The sequence below is a fragment of the Neofelis nebulosa genome, chromosome 7 (assembly GCF_028018385.1).
Source record: "Neofelis nebulosa isolate mNeoNeb1 chromosome 7, mNeoNeb1.pri, whole genome shotgun sequence".
NCBI classification, from domain to species: domain Eukaryota; kingdom Metazoa; phylum Chordata; class Mammalia; order Carnivora; family Felidae; genus Neofelis; species Neofelis nebulosa.
In genome coordinates, this window is record NC_080788.1 from 66,124,802 (window position 1) to 66,145,079 (window position 20,278).

Consider the following 20,278-nt stretch of genomic DNA (forward strand, 5'->3'; position numbering starts at 1 on the left):
AGCAAATTTAATATTATCTTAGTGTTATTAGTATTCCAACTATGAGATGTTGAACCTTTCTGCTTTTAAAATTAAGAACAGAAAAAAATTAAGAGCAGAAAAATATGAAAAATACAATCTGTGAATAAAACCTATTTTAAATATGTGCTGTGTTTCTGTATCCAAATTTATAGTTATGTGAAAAAATTATAAGATACGTATCACTGTGTATATGAATGGATGGCAAAATGAAGCTGAAGTTAGGAAAAAAATTGTAAAATCCACCTTTTTTATGACTTCTTCTGAATGTAAACAAAATCTTCAAGGGTTACTGAAGTCACAAAACTATGCCTGTATCCTCTATCCTTTATAATTTAAACATACTTTAAAATGCAGATGCTTTATTCTTTTTTCAAAAACAACATGAGATGGTAAGTTCTAATATATATGGTATGTGATTTATTTTGGAGAACAAGTTTCAAAAAGTATAAGCCATTTTTTAGTTACCCAGGGTACCCTAATTACAAAATGGTACCTACTTATAAAATGTATGGTTTACTATAACCACCTCCTTTTTAAAAGTGTGGAATTTCTAATCCAGTTTCAAATATCAATGATGATGCCTTTTCTAGATTGACCAATAACAGTGTTTACACAATTCAGGTGACAACTCTTAACACCTGTAGCCATGTTTTTAGATATGGCTTTTTCAGAAGAAAAATTGAGTCCTAGAAGTTAACAGAAAGAGTTTCTTGAATTCTAAACTTAGTCTTTCTAGGGGCACCTGGGTGGCTCAGTGGGTTAAACATCTGACTTCAGCTCAGGTCATGATCTTGTGGTTCTGAGTTCAAGCCTTACATCCACCTCTGTGCTGAGAGCTCAGAACCTGGAGCCTGCTTCAGATTCTGTGTCTCCCTCTCTCTCTGCCCCTCTGCATCTCATACTCTGTCTCTCAAAAATGATTAAATGTTAAAAAAAATTTTTTTAAATAAATAAACTTAGTCTTGTATATTACTTTAAATGATTTTTAATTTTTATAGTAAAAAGGAATCTGCAATGCCAAAACTGTTATTAAATTTGTGGTTTAGAATCAAGAAGATGAATGTCATCTCTCTTGTATTTGGTAATGTAATTTATTCTTGCTAGTCTTTACTCAGTATATGCTAAGGCAATTTTCCTATTGACATCATCTTCCACTATGTGATAAGAAACTAGTATGTTCCTTATGTCAAATAGATAATCCTAAATTTAGGCCACCTATGGATTCTTAGGAGTATAGGTCCTATAACAAGTTAGCCAGTAAAATTTCCTGATACCACTGATTCTAACATTTTAATTTAATACTATAATGTCATAAAAGAATAAAAATCTTCTTTTATAGTAGCTTTGTTGAAAAATAAAAAGCCAGCTTCACTGTAGCTGATCTGAATTTTTCACATTGCACAATGTTGATTAAATACTACAAACTGCAGTAAATAATACTTTCCATTTCTCGAATTATATTAAAAAATTTTGTTTTTGGAAGTATATCGAACAATTGCAAAAATATAGCATTTTTATCCTCTTTATTCTCTCTTCTCCAAGCACAACAAAGACACAGAAGAAAGTTTGGTAATGAAAAATTATTTTCTCTAGTTAAACATCAAGATTATTCAACTCAATAGATTCATTTTCTTGGCCAAAATTAATAATAACTATGATAATAACCTTGAAAAATAGCATACAAACTTTTTTTTTCTATGAGCTCTATTAAACTGGGAAAGTACAAAGATATCCTCATCCATCATTTCTGATTTGAAAGGCTGGTTTAAAGAAAGGAAAAATTGAGAAAGGAACTTTGTTTATTATTACTTTAGAAATAGTATAGATCAATCTTTAAAACAAAAACTATTCTATATGACTTTGAGACATAAATTTCTAAAAAGTTTGGTCAAGAAATTCTTTTTCAGAAATACCTACTTCCAAATACCTACTTGGTGAATACATATATTCCTTTGTAAACCATTGTAAACTTCAACGAATTTCCCTCCCATGATGTCACAGAAAAGCTTAGTATACTTGTCAAATTGGGTTTGGAAGGTGGACTTCAGATCCCGTCACCACTACCATTATATTATCATATCATATAATTGAACCGTGCTTTCTAGTTTTAAAATTTCTGTACCTAGAATGAATGTATCCTCTGTTTGTCAAGATAGTCCTGCATGTTATCTCAGTATATTTATCAGTATGTCCCTCCTTCAGTCTCAAAGTGTCCTGGTTTACATGATTAAAAAAATATAACCATCCTAATTTTAACCCGCGTTAGGTTATGTGGCCATTCTCTGAAAACACTCTTTTGTAACAGATAAGAAAACGGAAGAAAAGGTGACTCCCTCTCAAGTTACTGAACTTAAACTAGGTCTTTTGGCTCCTTTTTCAGGACTTTACCTAGTCCTCGATGCTTCATGGTGAAATCAGGCAGGTATGCTTCTCTGCTGACACCTTATAGCATATTCAAAATACATTTATTTTTTTATGGAGTATGGATTAGATAATGCCTCACGATTCTAATTTGTTCTGATTAGTTGGTGTTTGTGGTGTGTGTGTGTGATTGGTCACATTCTTAAGGGCCAAAGGGAATCTGCTAACAGCCCACACTACCCACACTTCTGATGGGGACCACACCTGAAATAATTCTACATGACCTCCTAATTCCACGGTATTTCAGAACAGACCCTAGAACTGCTAGGAAGCTGCTCCAACCACTGAGCTCCTAAGGGCCTGATTTCTGGATGTAGCCAATAGGAACTATATTAATCTTGTCTGTACTTCCAGTTGATGACATATACTGTCACACTGGAAAGTTTCAAGTACAGAGCAAGGTCACAGAGTAGTTTCTCTGTGTGCACAATTTATCCACTGAAAGCTTTGTAAGCACAGGATCTTGCCCCCCTCTGAAGAGGAAAATGCAGATTTCTGTCTTAGAAATTTGAGTGTTTACTAACATGGTTTAAACAATTTCAGGATAGGGCGCCTGGGTGGCTCAGTCGGTTAAGCGTCCGACTTCGGCTCAGGTCACGATCTCGCGGTCCGCGGGTTCGAGCCCCGCATCGGGCTCTGGGCTGATGGCTCAGAGCCTGCTTCTGATTCTGTGTTTCTCCCTCTCTCTGCCCCTCCCCCGTTCATGCTGTGTGTCTCTCTCTCTGTCTGAAAAATAAATAAACGTTAAAAAAAAAAAATTAAAAAAAAACAATTTCAGGATAAAGGCAAATGTTAAGCAATAATTCAATCATTTTGAATTTGCCTAAGAGGACATATTTTTAGAAATGTGCTAAATTTTAGCACTGATGTGATTTCATAATTAAGAATAATCTCGAAAGTAATGCCACAGCTTAAAAGAAGAAAGAGAACAAAAATAATTTATAATGAAACAAGTAGATGCATTTAAAAAGAAGAAAGCATTTAATTACATCTTAGTATATTTGCAGTGATTCATGATGGCTATTTACATCAAATGATTTTTTAAATATTAAATATTAAATCCATTTAAATGCAATAAGTTGTATGGAGAATTTTCATCTTTATTTCAGAGTCATGCTACTTTAAAATTTGTCATTAGAGTTAATAAGAAATTATATTGGAACTACTCTGTCCATTTAAATGAAGCATAAATCAATTATTGAAGCAAGGAATTTTTTCATCATTGTAATGATTATCGGAATAAATTTAGTTCTTCAGTGCTGCCTAATGATATCTCCAATAACAAAAAAATTGCATAGACTTAATTTTACTAGGCACTCTTTAAAGGTGCTTATAATGTCTTTTTTTCCAGACAAAAATATTTTTGAAAATTCTCATGCAGCATCGGAATGCTCTAAATGCCAGATTCAGTTATCCTCAATACCCTGGAAACCAAAATTAGATTCAGAATCAATATACTGTACTATCCATTTAACATCTAGTTCACCAAACACTAACAACATTTATGAAAGAGTAACAGACTCAAAAAGCTTAAGCTAGTAAAAGCAATCAATATAGCAAAGCAGTATTATAGAAAGGGGAATTTTGTGTGTCCATGACTTCGTCAGATGGGGCCCACAGAAGCTAGTTTGCTTTTAGAAGAACATCCCTTGAAATTTCTTTTGGAATTTACACGACAGTCTCTTTAGTCAGGCAGGAGACAGCAACACTTGCCTGTGGCACCCTGCGCTTTGAACTTCTCACTTTTTGTGGAGAAGAAAATAGGGAAAAATCTAAAATCATTGTTTGGTAGCCTTGATGACTGCATCCTGGTATGAGTTAATAGAATATAATTTGTTGTTGTTATTACTGTTATAAAGTGCATACTGTGTGCCAGGAATTTGGGGAGTACTTCAAACACATCATTTCTTTCAGTCCTCATAATACTCGTCCTCATTTTCCTAATAAGGAAGTAGATAACAAGTTACGCTGCTGGGAGGTGGCCAAGTTGGACCTCTACCAAGTCTAGCTAATGACATAGGTGGTCCCCCTAATTGTATACAGGTGTGCTTTAGTGTGATCTGCAGCATGCCCAGGGACTAAAGACTCTTTGAATCAACCAGAAAATAAATGAAGTGATGATATTTGTCATTACTCCCATCACAGACACACACACACACATACACACTAGATTAATTCATAGAAATGTGACCCTAAAAAGTTTTGAATATTGATCCATACATATAGATTTTAAAATACAGACCAAAAAAAATGATGGTTTGTCAAATATCTTCACATGGTCTGTGATCTCTAGTACAGGAAATGCCAGATAATACAAATGTTCTTGGTAGAGCTGGCCATCAGAAGGTCACATGGTCACTTCAGTGGCTAATCCATTGCACTTCATGTATGTCTGTATTCCCTCCCCCTGAGATTGAAGTAATCCCAGGATGAGCACTGCGTGTTGTATGAAAACCAATTTGACAATAAATTATATTTTAAAAAAATGAAGTAATCCCAAACAATGTTGTCTTGATAGCTTGAGGTAGTTAATCACTTCTGAAGCAAGTTACTGAGAGTAGCTCATATGCTAATGTTTGAAAATGATAGAGAGAGATGGATGGGTGAGTGGATGGATGGATGGATGGATGGATGGATGAATGGATGTTTAGATAGATTAGATAGATAGGTAGATAGATAGATAGATAGATAGATAGATAGATAGATAGATAGATAGATGATAGAAGTTTGCAAATAGCAGATGTAAAACCAATGAATTACTGAAGTAGTGATTAGTAAAAATTAATCATTTACACACCAAAATGATGGTTTGCGAAACAGAGCACTCAAACCAAAATATGCAGTGATGTTCAGGAGTATATTGTTATGGTAGGGAAAAGGTAGGATAAAATAGGCAAAGAGGGAAAGGTTAGGACCTGAGGTCTCTGGGTGGGGAAAAACACATATTTTGGAACAATGCTGGGAGTGTTGACTATAGCAAACCCCCTTGGGGGTAAGGTTCCTCTTAAGAATGTAACAGATACCGGGGCGCCTGGGTGGCGCAGTCGGTTAAGCGTCCGACTTCAGCCAGGTCACGATCTCGCGGTCCGTGAGTTCGAGCCCCGCGTCGGGCTCTGGGCTGATGGCTCGGAGCCTGGAGCCTGTTTCCGATTCTGTGTCTCCCTCTCTCTGCCCCTCCCCCGTTCATGCTCTGTCTCTCTCTGTCCCAAAAATAAAAAAAATAAAAAATGTTGAAAAAAAAAATTTTTTTAAAAAATAAAAAAAAGAATGTAACAGATACCACCTACTCCCTCTCAGGAGCCCCTCAGGAATTTGACAATTAAAATACCTAACTAGAAAAAGTAAACCATAAAATTTATGTCATACGAGGGACAGTATGACCAGTCTGACTTCTCACACAGTGGAGTCAAGCCAATCAGGTATGATGACCTAGCACCTAGAGGTATCCAGCCAGTAAGTGTAGAACCTAAGAAGGAACAAGGGGAGGGAAAGGCGTGCTGGCCAGAACCTTATAAAACAAGGACACTTGCCTATAGTCGTGGGTATTCACTTTCGAATGGCCCCTCTTTGTAAAGAGAGCTTTCATACTATTCTTACTTTCTAACCTTATACTCTAATAAACTTTGCCTGCTGCTCATTTTAATTTGTGTCCACCTCTTCATTCTTCCAAGTAACAAGAAAAAGAACCCTGGATATTAGGGTAAAAAAATCCTACAACATTGTCACAAAGCCACTTGTATGGCAAGGAAGCAATGACTGTTTATTCTTTACAGTGATTGGTTATTATATCAGAGTTTCCTTAAATGATAGGGAATTTATCAGTGGTTATCTCATATCAACCTTGGAAAAAAGTTTAAGTTTTGTGTATGGTTTTCAGAGGCATAAGCAAGAAATAACACAGGTCAAGCTGGCCTTGAAAAATAAGCTAGATTAAGCTTTGTATGATTAAACCGGTTTTGTCTATTCAGGGAATATTCAAGCCTGCTCTCCATTTGTTCTGAATTTAACGATAGATGATGATTGATTGATTGATAGATGATAGATAGATAATAGAGTTTAATTTCCCACTTAAAAATACAACCTTAGGGCACCTGGGTGGCTCAGTCAGTTAAGCGTCCGACTTTGGCTCTGGTCATGATCTCATAGTTCAAGAGTTTGAGCCCGCCATCGGGCTCCATGCTGACAGTGCAGAGCCTGCTTGGGATTCTCTCTCTCTCCCACCCCCATGCACACTCTCTCTTGCTCTCTCTGTCTCTCAAAAATAAATAAACTTAAAAAAGAAATGTTTAAAAAATATAACTTTCATGCAGATAATGCTTTCTTGAACATGAGAAAACAGTGGTAGAGTTTCACCTAACCTTTGGAGAATTTGCTTATTGGGAATGCGTCACTAATATTAATGTTGTCTTATGTGTGTTTTCTGCATCAGGAGAAAGGTTTACCACAGCTGCTCGAGGAAGATGGACCCAAAATAAGAAATTTTCTACTTGGATTTGGGGAACCAGTAAATTCATTCAGGTATGATCAAGAACAAACCAATCAAAATAAGAGATGAAGGTAGGAATATTATATGTATATTTATTCAATATATTATTCATTATGTTATATTGTCTAGAAATGTCATGATTTAGATTTAAATTTACTCCTTTATTGGCCTCCACCTACAAAGACTAAGGAAATCCAATTTAAGAATACATAATAATCTATATGAATATATTTATAGTCACAGAAATAAATCTGGATAACCTCGAATATATTATATAATATAGGATTCAGTTAATATTTTTTCCTTATTTTGCTAACAACTGTTAGTAGGTACCTGATCACACATTCACTAACAAAATTCTATAGAGATGTGCTTATATATAGTAACACTTAGTGATTATTTTCTAGATGCATCACACTTTACTCAGCTGTCAATGTGTTACATGAAAAAAATGAAATTTAAAAAGAAACTAAGAGAACACAAAAATACCGATGTAAACATTTGTTGCCATACTCATTTTTCCATTTTGAATCTGGCAAAGCAAGTCAATCCTAGTACCCTGAGACAGGAAATCAGACATCTGGACACTGTCACAAGCGTCAGGTCTGAATCGAACCAAGCCTGGCTCAGCCACTCATTAGCTGGGTGGCCTTTAGCAATTCTCTTGATTTTTCTGGGTCTCTATCATCTGTGCAACAAAGGGGTTTAACAAACATACTTGTAGTTCTAAAATTATCAATAAGGACTTTACATTTTAAATTGAATATTGAAAAACTATTTAGGAAGTATTTGAATGATTATTTCTAAAACTTTGATAGTTTCCTTCTCTTCCATTTTTTTCACCTGAGACCAAATTCTTTCCTCTTGATAAAGACTACAGAAAGTACTATATTAAATAATATGGTTGTATTTTGCAACACAGTAATTTGGCAAAAAAAAGTTATCATCACCATGAGCAGTGCACAGAGAAAAAAAACTGAGGCTTAGTGCTCCTGGAATTCCTGGGATTAAGAAGTTTTGTAGATATAGTCTGAGAATTAAGATTTTACTGCCTTCTCCACTTGAGTCCTGTAAAAACATGATTTCTTTCCATTGGTTATTCATGTCTGTCTTCCTTACTAGATCATGAACACTGGAAGGCTCATTTTTGTTTCACCCAGCATTTATGTCAATGCCTGAGGCATCATAATTATTGTGAATAAAGTTTGTGATACTTGGATATTGTTTGTGATATTCAAAAAAATCAGTAGTCCCCTGTGGCCTGCAGACCATGTCTTAAGTTCAGTGCTACTCAGCATTTGTTCACTTATGACTTTGGACGGGCAGTAGGGTGACCAGTAGGGAAAATGGTAGATGAGGAGGCTCAAAATTGTAAAGTGTTGTGCTTTTAAAATCTTTCATAGTGATTAGTCTCTTTCCCTAATTCACTGAGTTGGCAAATGTGTTAGATGCCATTAAGCCAAACTTCTACCAATACAAGAGTCCCTTCTCTTGTTTTCCTGACAATTTCTTTTCAGCAAAGAGAATATTATATATCTAGTGGCAACAGATTGTTAAAGTTCCTTCGGGTTTTTTTTAAGCAGTTTCTCCTTACAGTAAGCTTACTTGCTGTCCTAGTTCTACTGTCTACACTTTGTTTTTTCTGTGTGCCATTGGCTGCATGAAGTGGATAATGAACGTTGATTGGCTCCTATCCCATGCTTTGAGAACCCTGATAGTTTTGGGTGGAGTATTAGGAATGGTAGGAGACAGGAGAGTAATTAGAAATTCATAAACACATATATCAGCAACCTTAAAAGGCATATTTTAAAAATTAATTATGATATAGTAGAATGACTATGGCTACTGATTTTAGAAGTCCTTCAATAAGAATTGCCTTCCCCTCCCAAATATAAGGAAAGTCAGCTGGACGTGGATTCAGAATTTTGATTCTGTTGCTTACTGACTGGGTAATTGTTTGGCAACTTAACCAATCTGAACTTAACAAACTAATGTATATTGAAATAGTACAGTGTATTATCTGGCACAGTATAGATTTCCTTCCTTACGAATTGAAGGACTGTCAACTTTTAACATCTTACCAGAAACCTTTCCAAACTTATAACATCAGTAGTTCATCTTTAGGAAACTAAAACCAACTAAAGCCATCTAAAACAAATATCTAAATCTTTCATACAGATTTTTAAAGTGCTGTTTGTATCAACCACGCACAGGTGGCTAAGAGTATTTGTTATCTACAGATCACATCATAACACAAATGGAAGCATAACAATTGTTTTCTTCAATCAGGCCTTGTATTTTGCTTCTAACACTTCTAGAAGTGTTTCTCTTCTGTGAATATTGCCCACTGTTTATCTAAACTTTGCTTCAGATTTTGTATCTTTCCATACTTTGATAACCCTGGTAAAAACCACATTTGTGAAGTATTCCACTTACCAGTTAGTCATACTTGTATGTATTTGGTCTCTAAATTTAGTCTCTAAATTTAGTCTCTTAAATTCTCAAATGCTTTCCTAGTTTTTGTTCTTATTATCAAAGCTAGTTATACTATATAGATCATCTCTACTATGAACACTAACCAAAAGATTTGTCTGGTAAGATTCACTCTGATAAAAATAATAAATTATAATACGTAATAACATGAAAATACGCTTTGAAAAAGCTTAAAGTATGACAGGCTGGGAAGCTTTCACACTTGTGGCTCAATTACCTGGCATCGTGAGGACAGGACATTATGGCACACTTAACGTTTCAGTTATCAGAAGATGAAACAATGTACATGGACACATCACCTTACAACGTGGGGACACTGCTGATAAGAATAGGATTTGTGTACCAGGAAATTTCACCATAAACCATCGGATTCTAGTTGATTTCTTGGTTATGATAATCAAGAAACGTAGTACTTTACCAACAGTGAAACCCATACTTCAGCATCTATATATTTTGAGAGAGATCTCACAAGAACGTAGTAAACATAGAGCTAGACATATAATAGTCACAGATATGTGCTGCTTCCCTTTTCTACTCTTCCTCCTACTCGTGGTCGTGATTGTAATTATTATTCAACCTCGCCTATGCCTGTAATCCCCATTCTCTTGGCTAGGAACCCAGTCCACATAGCAATTACACCCATGCCTGATAATAATTGTGTCCAGCAAAAAGCATGTGTATTGCTTGTTCCCGTGGAGTATTTGTCCTTGGCTGTAAACAGAGGAAGCCTCAAAGACTAAGCTGTCAAAAGACCATCCAGGTGTGTAGTGAAAAAAAGAATAAGAATTCCCTTTAGTGATATCCACAGACAAGTAGAAGGGAATATAAAGGATACACACGAAAGAAATACACTGTACTTGGAAGCATGTGATTTTTTGCATGTCTGCCATTCCTATTACCATCTTGTATGGTAGTTTTAAATAACTATAATTTTTATAAAAGCATTCTTGGAGACATCCTCATGGGAAATACTTTTTGTTTTTCATAGTCAAATAGGAGTCATTTTTTTTCTTCCAAGGAACTCAACCATTCATTGTCTTGGTAATACCCAGATATATGATAAATGTCTTTGGGCCCATTGCACAGGTGGACAAAGTAAAGTGTGAGAACTATGTTAGGCTCAGGGATGAGGCTAGTTATTGAAAATCACTTTCATAATTCCCTAGTTTATGAAATAAGTCTTTGGGCCAAGACTTCTTTGATGTGGCATATATCGTATCGCACTGTTTTGACAGGAAAGGAAACATATCTAAATTAAATCACTGCCCCAGTCAAATCCAGTAGAAATGCTTTGTCAGCAGTGACAAAGTTTTGTATTTGATTTTTTACAGCATCACAGAATTTTGAGCTAAAAGGGACCACTGAGATAATGTATCCATCTTTTCATTTTCTAAATGAGGAAAACGGTTCCTAAAGATGTGATACAAATTACCCAAAGCGATACAGTTAATCCATGTCAGGGCTGGGACAAGTGCCAAGTGTCCTTACTCCAAGGTCACTGTTTGTCCCCCTACCTTTTTGTCCTATATATTCCTAAGGAATTCTTAGAATTAAAAGTAAATTGAGATCCTGAAAGATCCCAATAGATCCTTTTATCCAGTAATCAATCTCCTTGTTTTCTCCTCAATGGAACACTCTTTTTCATACTCTGTTTCTATATTTGCTTTTGCCTGGAAATGTCCTCCCTTCCTTCTGCTTCTGGAAAAGCCCCTTCATTCTCCTAAGACTCACCTAAAATACTACTTTTGGTGTGACACCTTCCCCAGGTCCACCAGTCATCTTGTTTTCTCACTGTGGTCTCTTGTAACATCTTACAGTGTATTAAGTGACTGGTTTGTGAGCCTGTTTCCCCATTAGACCATGAGCTTAGATAATAAGGACCACGTCCAAGTGACTTAAAACTTTTTAGGTTGTCAATAAAGGAATCTATTTGAAATAACATCAGCAAAGAGACTTTTGTTTTGTTTTGTTTTGTTTTAAGTGCCTGGGCATAGCTCCCACTATATAAGGAATGGATGCAGCCCATTTTCAGGAATGAGTTGAATGCAGGACTGGAACATCATAAGGAACCAAGAGGTCCTGTTTTTTTTTTTTTTTTACCTCTTGTTTCTGCTTCTCTGTGCATCTGCTTCATTCTTTGCTGATACCATAGACTAACTCTATTTCCCAGTTCACAGAATTAGAAATGGACATTACTGATAACTCTCCAGTTAACATCACCTCCACTCAAGAATAAGCCACATCGATTTAGAATTTCCTTGTCTCAAACGCAGTTCCCAGGAAAGACAGATGCCCACTCCTCTACCAATCAACTGTGACCAGGGGACAGACCTGTCATATCAACATGGTGCTCTGACTATAAGGGCATGGCAGAGAAAGTCGTCTCCAGAAAGGGGAACTGAGCAAACTGAGCAGACAGAACTGGAATTCTACTACAGTATCTTATTCATTGTTTGGTCTTCCTTTAAGCAACACACATCTTAGCCACCACACTGATAAACTTAGTTCTTGGAACTGTGAGAGACAAAATATTTTGAATGAATCAATTTAAAGTATTTAATAGAAACCTATAGTTCTATACATAAGTAAATTGAGAGCCAGAGAGAATGAGTGACTCCTTCAATGACACATGAATGGTTAGTGATCAAAAGAGAATCTAGATTTCTGGAATATTAGCCTTAGGCTCTTATTTAAACATTTATTCATTATTTATGTTGTACCAGTTAATTTGCCAAGTGCCTTACTAACATTATCTCAATTAATCTTCACAAAAACAGTATGGTGATTATTATTAATTTTTTTAAACTTTATTTATTTTTTGAGAGAGAGCCTGAGCTTGAGTGGGGGAGGGGCAGAGAGAGAGGGGACAGAGGATCTGAAGGGAGCTCTGTCTGTGCTGTCAGCAGCGAGCCCAACATGGGGCTCGAACCCAAAAACCATAAGATCATGAGCTGAACCCAAGTCAGACACTCACCCAATTGAGCCACCCAGGCACCCCTGCTAAGTACTATTATTATGCAAGAAGGAATCTATGACTTAGAGAAATCAAGTAACTTCAGTGGATCAAAGCCAGGAGTGAAAGCCAGGTCTGCCTTACTAGAAATCTCCAAACCAGCATTGCCCATTAAATAAAATGTGAAGTACATATATTACTTTCAATTTTCTAGTAGCCACACTTTAAAAGTGCAAAAAAGAAACAGGTGAATATTTAATTCTCCTGATACCTGTTATTTACTTCAGTATATCTAAAATATTATTTTAACACTCATTCATTATTAAAAATTATATCACATCCATTCTTTGAACTAAGTCATTGCTTATAGCACATCTCATTTTATTTATATATTTTTGAATATTTATTTTTGAGAGACAGAGCATGATGGGGGATGGGCAGAGAGAGAGGGAAACACAGAATCTGAAGCAGGCTCCAGGCTCCGAGCTGTCAGCACAGAGCCCGTCACAGGGCTCCATCTCACAAACCATGAGTTCATGACCTGAGCTGAAGTCATACGCTTAACGAACTGAGCCACCCGGCTGCCCCAGCACATTTCATTTTAAACTTGCTACATTTCAACTGCTCAGTAGTAGCACAGCTGGCTAGTAGTTACCATATTGGAGAGTGGAGTTTTAAATGATTATGCTTAGGTACCCATCAGAACTAACTAAACTACATGAATTATGATGTGGCATAAGGACAAAGTGTCAATCAATCAGCCTTTACATCTAGTCCTCCCCTGATATCATATCAATACTACAATTCCTGGTCCAAGGCAGATTACACTGACTTGGAATCTCTTGCCTCTGCCTCCAGATGAGCTACCCGATGAGCTACAGTAGTGTTACTCTGGCCACAGTAGAAAGCCACCTGACAAAAGCTGACCTGGGGCTCACACAGTTCTCCACTCTCATAGCAGAGGGACCCATCCTAAGAAAAGCTACTGTGAAATCTGGGCTTCCCTTTGTGCCACAACAAAAGAAACCAGTTGTCTCAGTTATGCAAGAAATTGAAGAACACAGCTAGTTCAACATCCTTTATTTTTGGTTCTGCTCTCAAAGTGTCCCTTTCACTAGATAACAAGCAATAGGTGTGTTTTGACTCATGGTTTTCCAAGTTGGGGTGTTGACCATTAGCAGGAATTCTGTAACCCATTTGGATGAAGGAGGAGGGGTTTAGCATTAAGCATATGCTGAGCACCCATCTCTGCCTCATTTTTCCAGCTGTGGGAGGCAATTAACATGACCAGCTGACAATGCTTGTCCTCTTTTCAACTCCATTTTCAGCAACACAGAAAAGCAACTCTACATAATGAGAAGGAAACAGGAAGATTGTTGGGAAGCCCTCTAATATATGAGAATACATAAGGTGAAACGTGAGGAAGGATAATTATGTGAGCCACATCTATAAGTGATGGAAAATAACCGGTTTATAACCTCCATGAGCTCATAGTTCTGCAGTATCTTATTACTGATAATTTCCAAATAACGTATTCATGTAAATCTGCATATTTTATTGATGAGAAAGTCTAAAGAGATTGGTAACTATTCTAGAATTTAAACATTTAAGTACCGCATCTTCTATTGATCTACCTTTTAAAGGGTTTTTATAGATCCCTTCTTCTCCAGATGCCTTACAATATTGAAGCGTTCAGAACAACCCACACTTAAATATGTTAATAAGAAGTAAGATGTGTTAAAATGAATGCATTTATATCACACCCATTTCTAATATCCATAATCTATTTTCTTGTATATAGAATAGCCCTCACTTGCAAATTCAACGTATTAATCATAAAGACATTTGTTTTTCCATTTTGTTAAGTATTTGTTGCATGCTTTTGTCATTGACCACATTACAGAACAAATGAGAAGAATATAAACCAATAGACTCTTTTTGAGGAAATATAATTTAAATTTAAATTCTTCTTGGAGAGACAAGACAAACAAGATGAATTACTGCATGATTCCAGTAATTGCCAGACTATGTAGGAAAGAAGCAAACAGGAAGAACTATGCTAGAGGATTGAATAAAGGGGGCTAGTAAGTCTGAGATGGCTACCTGGGAGGGCTCTAAGCCCCAGAAAAATAGAATTCAATTTAAAACAACATTTTAAAAATACACTTGGGGGTTAAAAGGAAAACCACTGGGTGATGTAAGGGAAGACTGGTTACAAGAGAAGAATGTAGGTTACAAAATAAGGAATCGAAGTTTAGGTGATAAAAACAGAGAAGCAGAGAGGAATAAGAACCTGGAAGACCACTCAAGATACGTGGGCCATAGTAAGCCTTCAATAAATACTTATTATTATTACAATAAATGTGAGAAATGGTGAGGACAATTCACAGGAAATCAATGAATAATATCAACACAGTGGTTGGAATGACTTGAGGATTATTTTAGCTGTAATGTAATAAAAATTGACTAGAGTCTTGGAAACCAGGAAGGATGGAGAAGTGGAAGTGAAAGGATCCATTTGAGGAAAGGTGAAAAGGAATGGGCCAAAATAGGACAACGTTTTGGAGCAACAACTTCTAACTATGAAAAGTTACCACAGGATTGCTGGTAATGTAATAAAAACAAAACAAAACAATAACACCAACAACAAAAAAAACTTAGTTTCTAATGTTGCTAATGTTGCTGAACTAAACAACTTGTGTAATATCTTTGAGTTTTTAAAAAGACAGAATGATATAATCCCCAAATGACATTCTCATTACTGTTGCATTTATGCACATGCAAATCTCATGCCATATTATCAACGTTTTCCTTTTCTTCTATCTTCTTAGAATTCTCTTTCTCCGGAGCCCATGGCCTATTCAGTATATGTTGCACTTTTCAAAGGAATAAACTCTCTGACTAGACATGATTACTGGACATTTTGTACCAAACACACAACTGTTTAAATTTCATCTTTAAAGGCAAGGAACTAACTCAAAATTCCTTCTGTGTTTAATGGTAGGAATTTATGAGACCTGAGTATGCCTTTACCTATCAAAGCTGTTTGTATACTGAATCTACTTTTTAATGATGTTCCATTATTTTTGATGTCTATGCCTTCTTACTGCTCCAGTTGCAAATTTCCCCCAAATCTAGTGGCTTACAACAAAAACCAATCATTTATTGAACTCATTCATCTACACGTTGGGAAGGGTACTGTGGGAAGGCTTGTATTTCTCCAGATCAGCTGAGATGGCTACAGATCAGCTGAGGTGGCTCACCTGAGGGTTTTAGGCATCTGCTTCTGAGTTGGCTCACTCACCTGCCTGGCAAGTTGACATTAGCTGTCAGCTGGAAGCTCAGCCAGAGCTGAGGAAGTGAAGTAGTTCCTCTCCACATGGAACTGTCCATGCGGGCTTCTCCACGAGTTGCTTGTACTTCTTTGCAGCATGGGGACTTGTTTCCAAGGATGGGCATTCCACAAGAACCAGGCGGAAACGATCACTTTTAATGATCTAAGTGTGGACGCCACAGAGCACACTTCTGCCATAGCCAGCAGTCAGTCTAGATTCCAGAGGGTGACTGTAGAGCCCACCTCTCAATGGGAGGGGTTGTTAGTGTCACATCCTAGGAAGAGTTGTGAGGGGTGGGAGAAACAGTGGTGGCCATTTGGGGAAAATACAGATTCAAAATCTGTCCAACTCCAAGTGAACAAAACAAGCTTCTGTTTCACTGCTTTCCCTTGTATTGTTACCCAAATTGCATTGCTCTGGAAGCCAGAATTCCTCCCTGGGACTGTTGTCCTAGGAAAGGGTTAGGGCGCAGAAAGCACTACCACCTAGATGTACCAGAGTTAACAGTTATCTCTGGAATCTAAAGCCGTGCACTTTCAGGAGAGCACTTAGTATCTCTATTACAAATTAAAGTACTTCTCACTGGTTTGATATTAATGACCTAGCAAATCACAACTCCCATTGCTCCCTCTACACAATTTCTGGAGTAAATCTAGAGAAAAGCAAGGAACACATAACTTGGAAACCAGATTAAAGTTAGCACACACCACCAGGGAACAGACAACAGCATGGTTGCTATTGAACATCATTTGTGAGAGTTGCCTTAAAGCATTGTGTATTCCAAAGGAGAGATTGAGGAAAACACTTAATCTTGGTAGAGTCCTGATTCAGATCTAAGAGGCCACGTGCATGGTGGCAGAAACGAGGGCTCTCACACAGATAGATTTAGATTATAATTCAGCTCTGCCACTTAACTGTGTGATCTTGAGTAAATCACTTAATCCCTTTGAGCCTCAGTTCCCTTGTCTGTTAAGCAGGAATAATACCTATCTCACAGGGTTGTGGTAAGGACTGAATGAGATAACGTAAGAAAGCCCTTATATCTGGTATATGGCAAGCCCTAAATAAATGAACTCTATTCCTCTTTGCTGCTGATTCATTATGCTTCAGAGCACCTAATTTTTCTGAATTTTAATTATCCCATTTTATAGTGAAGGAATTCAGATGAATTTGACCTCTGTGCCTCAAACCAGCAAATGGATGGCAATGCCAAGAACAATGTAAATATATTACAATCTGAAAGATATTAAGTACTCTTCAGATGCAAAGGATGCATAAGTACAGGGAAATCCCAGCATCGTATTTTCAAAAAAAAAAAAAAATCCAATCCCCTCTGCAATTGCAGGCAAATATTAAAAGGAAGATATTGTATTTGTATAAAAGGAATCTCAAAAGAGCACATGGAGAATCTTTACCAGGAAACATGGTTACATGTGGACTTTTCAGTATATAAAATAATTTTGTGTATGTATGTATACTATATATACAACTTACTTGAGAAGAATGCTGATGAATATGGCAATTTTGGAGTAATTTTAGAAAATGCTATGTTTGCCTAAAAGCCTAGAGAGAACTTAATTAGATTCAAAGGTGAAATCACCAAGAAAATACCCACTAAGTTTTTTAAGTGTACTATTTTTGCTCTGGCTTTCTATGCCTGGTCTTTTTCTTTTTTTTTTTTTTTTTATTTTTTTTTTATTTTTTTTTTATTTTTATTTATTTATTTATTTATTTATTTTTTAATATATGAAATTTACTGTCAAATTGGTTTCCATACAACACCCAGTGCTCATCCCAAAAGGTGCCCACCTCAATACCCATCACCCACCCTGCCCTCCCTCCCACCCAAAGACAGATACCATATGGTTTCACTCTTATGTGGTGCCTGGTCTTTTTCTGTATCATTGCTGCAATCCCCATTTATGCAAAAACCAGCAGATAGAGAAAGGCTGGCTTCACACTTGCTTCCTGCCCCGAGCCCAATGGAGGAAGAGTGGTAAGTTTGTAATGTTGGCCAAAACAGCCTGGAGTCACTTGCTGGACTGAATTTAAAACCCTGGCAAATAACGGAAGCTAATTTCAGCTTTAGATGACAGTTCACTGAAACCAAACTCTCTTTGACCAGAATGCCAACTCAAGACACATCCCGATTCTTTGAATGTTCTAGAGAAAAATTCCTCAATATCATTTGAGTGCCCACTATTACCATCTTTTATTCCACCATCATGATAACCTGCTAAATCCTTCTCAACATAGGCCAGCTTTCTGTGGCTTTAACGACTACAGATTTGTGGTTTGTGAGTATTCTAGAACATTCCAGTCTTATTTTAGTCGTTTTCCATTTGAGTCATTTTAAATTGGCAGCTGGCCCAAGGAGCCATTATCTGCATCATCAGAGTCAGTTAGTATTCTATTAACAATAATTAAGTCCGGGCAAAGAGAAAAGAGAAGTCAACCTAAAGTGAAAGGGACCCAGTTTCCCCATCTATAAAATGTATTTCTGAGGCATTTGGGTGGCTCAGTAGGTTAAACATCTTTAACTCTTGATTTCAGCTCATGTCATGATTTCATGGTTTGTGCCCTGTGTCAGGCTCTGCGCTGACAGCAAGGAGCCTGCTTGAGATTCTCTCTCTCCCTTCTCTCTCTCTCTCTGTTTCTCTCTCTGCCCCTTCCCCATTTGCACACATTTGTTCTTTCTCTCTTTCAAAATAAATAAATAAACATTTTTTAAAAATGCATTTCTGTTTCACAGGCTTGCTATAATGATTAAATGAGAAAATAGTTTTGAAAGTATTTTATAAGTTCTACAAAGGCTAGGTGGTAGGAAGAAGAACAGACTCATTATACTGAGAAACTCTGAGAAGTCAATATAGAGTCCTGGGAGAGGAACACTCAAAGCAAGCCCTCACAGGAAAATATTCAGTCCAAAGTTAGAGTCTGAGAAGCAGCCTGGGGAAGCAGACACACAGAAATGTAGGTCCCTGCTCGGGACAAATGAGGCTGTCTCGGGTCTGGAACCCGGAGTTGCGGGCCAATACAGAAGCACTAACCACAGGCACGGTGGTGGAAGCAGACAGGTGTGAAAGTATGAGCTCACCATCCAGCACAGACAACCTGGGGAACCATAACTGCATGCTTACTGCCTTTGTGTCTTTCAGATCCAGCCTGCCAGTTTTCCTCAAGAAAAAAAAAAAAATACCTAACATTCTGTGTGAGGATGAAGTTTGACAGGCAAAGTCAGGCTAAAGAGAGAAGTTTAATTTATTAATGCTTCTTCTAAACTCTTGTCCCCATATATGTCCATCTCCACTGTTTTCAACTTCTCTTCCATGATCCAGCTTTCTGCAGGGCACCTAGCAACCCACCCCTAAGGTTCTCTGGGAAGTAATGCTCTTCAAATTCCTCATTACACCCACCTCAAGTGAATATCTTAATGTTTCTTGGCATTTATAGTTCTTCATCTCAATCAAAACATACCCATATTATGTTTCTTTTCCTTGAACATCTGGTCTCTGGCTAGCTGACCATTCTGTCTTGGGATGTGACAATAATCGCCAATAATGGCTAACATATTATTTCTCCAAATAACAGTTTTGCTGCACGGAGTTTTTAATGACATAAGCCAAAAATTGAGGACCTCATGGTATTGCTAGTGGAAGTAAAACTGGCCATGTTTCCAGGCATCCTTCAAATCACCCTCCAAAGTGGGTACTGCCACTGCTTATTCACAAGGTATCAAGCAGGAAGAGAGAGGTAGGTGGGACAGTTCAGTAGGAGGCACTTCATGGTGATGGTAATGAGGGCGGGTTGTTAGACGTTCATTTGAAAACCAACGTATCTGCTTTGGGAGAAAATAATATATAATTCACCAGTTTTTATGATTTTTCCTGAACAGTGCAGTTAATGGTCTGAGGTTGTGCATACAATTAACATAATTTATTTGACAAATATTTATTGAGCATTTACCATATGCTGGGCACTGTGCCAGTTCTGGAATATACAGTGAACGAGAAGATACAAAACCAAGCACCCAAATAAGTAATTTGAAGTTGCAATTGTTGTTCTAAAGGAAGATACAGCATAGTCAGAAAAATACCAAGGAATTGAGATTGGCATTGGGAGTTAGAAAGAAACTCTTTGAGGAAGCATCCTGGAGGATTGGTAGGAATTGGATGAAAAGAGGGAGACAAGAACTTTTCAGGTGCTGAGATGTGAAAAAAGCTTGATTATTTGTCTAGGAACTGATAGACAAGGAGGGCAGCTATAACCCAAAGAGCCAGAGAAAAGTAGAGTGAAAGAAACTGGAGGGGCTAGCAGTGGGCACAGCCTGCAACTTCCTGTATGTCTTGTGGGGATTTCAGAATCTATCCTAAGTACCTGTAAACAGCCATGAGCAGTGGGGGATGGGCAGGGGACATTTAATAAGTAAAATGGCATGGTATTTACATTTCAAGAAATCATTCTGGTTCTTGTGGAGGTGGAATTACAGCAGGGGCAGGGCAAAACAGATATGCAGGCAAGAGAAAGAGCTTGGACTAGAATGGCAGCAACAAGAAAAGAGGACAGATT

The 20,278-nt window shown here is 37.1% G+C and overlaps 1 long non-coding RNA gene across 2 annotated transcripts in view; it reads left to right on the forward strand.

Moving 5' to 3' along the window:
- Positions 1-20,278, forward strand: part of LOC131516781 (uncharacterized) — a 224,919-nt gene that overhangs the window by 161,447 nt on the left and 43,194 nt on the right. For both annotated transcript variants that reach the window (XR_009264236.1, XR_009264235.1), the window contains exon 2: positions 6,872-6,960. This is a non-coding gene — a long non-coding RNA (uncharacterized LOC131516781). The remainder of the gene's footprint in view (positions 1-6,871; positions 6,961-20,278) is intronic.